We start from the raw sequence: 3,802 nt of genomic DNA, 5'->3' as shown, positions 1-3,802 counted from the left end.
TTTGTTTTAATTTCCTTCTCAAATTTATTTGCTCAAGCCAACTGTCGAACGAGTGATGAGCAAATTCTCTACCTGAAGTTCGCATGAGCAACATCTCAAGCGAACTTTCTGTTTGACACAAGCTTCTTTTTTCTTTTATTTTTTCTTTCCTATCGGAGGGTTGCATATAATGCATTTTTGCAAACACATCATCAAGGTGCTCTGTACAATATACTAACACAAGAAGAGGCAATATTTAATGGAATTTTAAACATTTATATAGAACATAACAACTCCATATTTGTACAGCTCACTAATGGTTATTGGATTTTCTTTTTCATCAATATTTGCTGCATGCAAAATAGTTCGTCATGACCCAATAAATCTCGGCGAATTCTTTAAAAGATGCGAAGAATGAATTCTAATTTGGATAAAACCCGGACCAAAACCTTTATCTTCCAAAATCAGCTCAACCCGGGTCAGTTACAGGTATGAGTACTCAGTTACCAGATTTAAAATTTGTTAGCCAAATTTTATAAAAATTTAATTCTGAATTTATGCTAATTTTAAAAGATGGAAAGATCTGGAGTGAATTCTCCAATTATATGTACTAATTCTTTAATATGTAAAGTTCTTGAAATAGGAGCTTTATTTATCTTGAATCATATATATACCATTCAATCATGTATTAAATGATCATGAGTTTCATCTTTTAAGTTTAAAGTAATTTGAATGAGCATGTTAGTAAATATTAGACAAGTTGATATATTATAAGTTCGAAACACTTCTGCATTCATTCTTCTATAATGTTTCGTCTTACCTCTTCTATATAAATCAAAGAACGTCGCCATTAGAACACCCCACAATTAAATTATAGATCACATCCTTAAAAATTAGTAATTCTACGAATGAAGCCTTCACAAATTGGTTGCTAATACTCTTTTTGTTGTTATAAATTAATCATAATTACCTATTTTTCTTGTAATGTACAAGGGGCTATTACTAACGTTAGCTCTTTGTAATGGGAAAGTACAACTGTGTATTTTGATTTTGAAGGACTTTCATCCCTCCACTGGGAACACTAGTTTTTGTTTCTTTCCGAGTAAAACTTCAGAGTTCATGATGTAAAGCATGTAGTTAATAAAAACAATGGAAATTAAGGATAAAGGCCAAATAATATATCTTAAAATATATATTTATTCATTTCCAAGCACATCAAGCTTGACACTTAGGAGGCATCGACCTCACGATGAAATGACCCTTCTCTTGTATTTGAAGACAGCATATATATATATATATATGTATGTATAAACGACGCATGCCAAACTAGAGACAGATACAATGGGAATATCAATATATATGTATTTATATGTGATAAATGCTTCCTCCAAAAAATTAGAATTTCAATGTACGGAAGCATATGGATACAAGGTTGCTTTGCTAGCACCTCGTACGGATTTTCGCGTCTCAATGAGGCGGGAAGCATCCCGTCGCCCCCGGTTTCTGAAACGCACTACAAGGGCGAGATCCAGGGGACGGGACTCCCTCGACAGGACCTCCAGGCTCTGCAATTAGGCAAAAGCTAATTAATTATTAAATAAATAATAGAACTAATTTATAGCTAATGATGCATCAGAACTTTGAGATAACGTTTGGACGTAGAAATAGATATGAAATTCTCAAAACTTTTTGTAATGTTCGAAACAATATTTAAACACAAAATATTTTTTAATTTAAAATCATCGAATTTTTTATCTCATCATTATCTAATCATTTTTAACACAAAAGTCAATACAAATTTTATAAACTTTAAAATAAAGTATAAAAATCAATACACTTTTTTCACCCTTTAAAACAAAATAAAATTAGAAATTTATATTGAATTAATTTTTTAATTTTGTGATATTTTTATTTAATTTTTGTCTTTTTTTTTCAAAATCTAATAAAATATCTCAACTCAAACTAATTTATTACTATTTACGTACTTTTGAGATACAAATTGTCCGAGCCCTTAATCCAAACATCAAAGACTAGATCCGAACATACATGCATATATGAGAGAGAGAGAGAGAGAGAGAGAAGAGATCAGTTAAATTAGCTTTACCACGTCGACCATTCTGGAGCAGCTGTCGAGGGGAAACAACATGGTTAGCAAGAATGAGAAACGCAATGAAGCAAAACATGACAATGGTAGTAGAAAATTTGAGAGCCATCCTGAGTTATGTTAATGGGAGGCAGATCAGGAATCCACACCAGCCTCCTTTATATAACTTTTTACCTATGTGCAGATGTACCTAGGTCTTCAAAGTTGACATAGTCAAGGCTTGCAAAACAGTTAAAACATTTAAAAGAAATGATAAAAAAAAAAAAAAAAAAAGTTTGAACAACTGATGAAAGCTCCCTCCAAATTATATTTACAAAAAGTATTGATTGTATTCAAATTCTAACTACTTTTTCATAATTTCACGATGATTTTAAGAGATTCTATTTTTTACCCTCTATGTATAATATATATAGTTATTTTTATTCTAATTTGTACATCAAATGGTTATTGATTTGGGTGGCATTTCAATGCAATTGCAGTTATAGACCAAACTTATACAACAACATGACTACATATATGCATCTCTTCCCATTTTTTGAGGCCGGGTGCTTCAAATTAATAGCTCAATCTTATATTTTTGGATGTGCAGAAACTCTTCTCTAAATCTTTAAAACAACATAATAATTAACCATTCCCATGAAACTTTAAAATTAAGAAAATCTAAGTATTTGGGTTGATTGATCAACAAATTAAAACGATGTTAGATTATTAGGAAGTTCATCACAATCGAAAATCATTAACCGGCTTGGAGGCCGTGACCGCTTTTTTATGATAATTAGTTCCAATGATCCTCGGTCGATCCATCTTGTTTATGGCAATTCATAACTTAATCTCTTCTTAATTAATTGAGATGTGTATTTTTATTTAAAAGATTTTGGTTAAGTAAAATTACTAAAGCAATGTCCGTACTATTGGCGTGCATTAAATGACATAATTCATTGACTGAAATCGTTTTTCGATAACTCATGACTTTTCCAAATGCATCCAAATACCAAAACATCATGAAAGTTGCTTACACATCGAAATCGTTTTTCAAAAAAATGGCCGTCTTTCTTGACTCGGGAGACTTACCGAACCAAACCGACACTCATCTTTTTCTTCGAACCATAAAGGCCGCCATGAACTCGAACTTCTGCATATTCTATATCTTATTTCATCTTATTACATCTTTTTTAAATTCTCACATAAAATATAATAAACAATTCAACTTTTTCAAATTCTAAAATAATAATAATATTAAAAAATCATATTCTAATAATTTATATTTTATTCAACTTTCATCTCAACTCACTATCCAAACCTTTCTATTAAGGTCTATTTTGAATAGTAAAAACCTCTCATCTCATTTCATCTTATCTTATTTCAATATTCAAATACTATAAATACAAGTATTTTTCTATTTCAAATAATCAACTTTTTTATCTAATCGTTATATGATTATTTTAACTTTTTCAAATTTCAAAAGAAAACAAAAAAATAATTCAACTTTTTCAAATCTCAAAACAAAAATAAAATTAAAAAATTATATTATAACAAATCATTTTTCTACTATTTACAAATCATTTTACTATTATTCACAAATCATCTCATCTGATTACATTATCCAAACGAGGCTTAATGTTTTACTTTCAGTTATAAGACCAATTGTTCCTAAATAGTGAGGAAGTGACGCCAGCTAAAATAAGAATTATTCTGATCATGACTAGCTAATCAATAGAA

The 3,802-nt window shown here is 29.9% G+C and overlaps 1 long non-coding RNA gene across 1 annotated transcript; it reads right to left on the bottom strand.

The window, feature by feature from the left end:
* Positions 1 to 1,142: 1,142 nt before the first annotated feature.
* LOC122282701 lies at positions 1,143 to 2,229 on the bottom strand. The gene is made up of 2 exons (XR_006230448.1): positions 2,084 to 2,229; positions 1,143 to 1,544 (listed from the first exon to the last, which is right to left on the bottom strand). It is a non-coding gene; the product is annotated as an uncharacterized LOC122282701 (long non-coding RNA).
* Positions 2,230 to 3,802: the final 1,573 nt, after the last annotated feature.

Source organism: Carya illinoinensis, chromosome 11 (assembly GCF_018687715.1).
Source record: "Carya illinoinensis cultivar Pawnee chromosome 11, C.illinoinensisPawnee_v1, whole genome shotgun sequence".
Taxonomy (NCBI): domain Eukaryota; kingdom Viridiplantae; phylum Streptophyta; class Magnoliopsida; order Fagales; family Juglandaceae; genus Carya; species Carya illinoinensis.
This window is presented reverse-complemented; position numbering and strand designations above follow the sequence as displayed.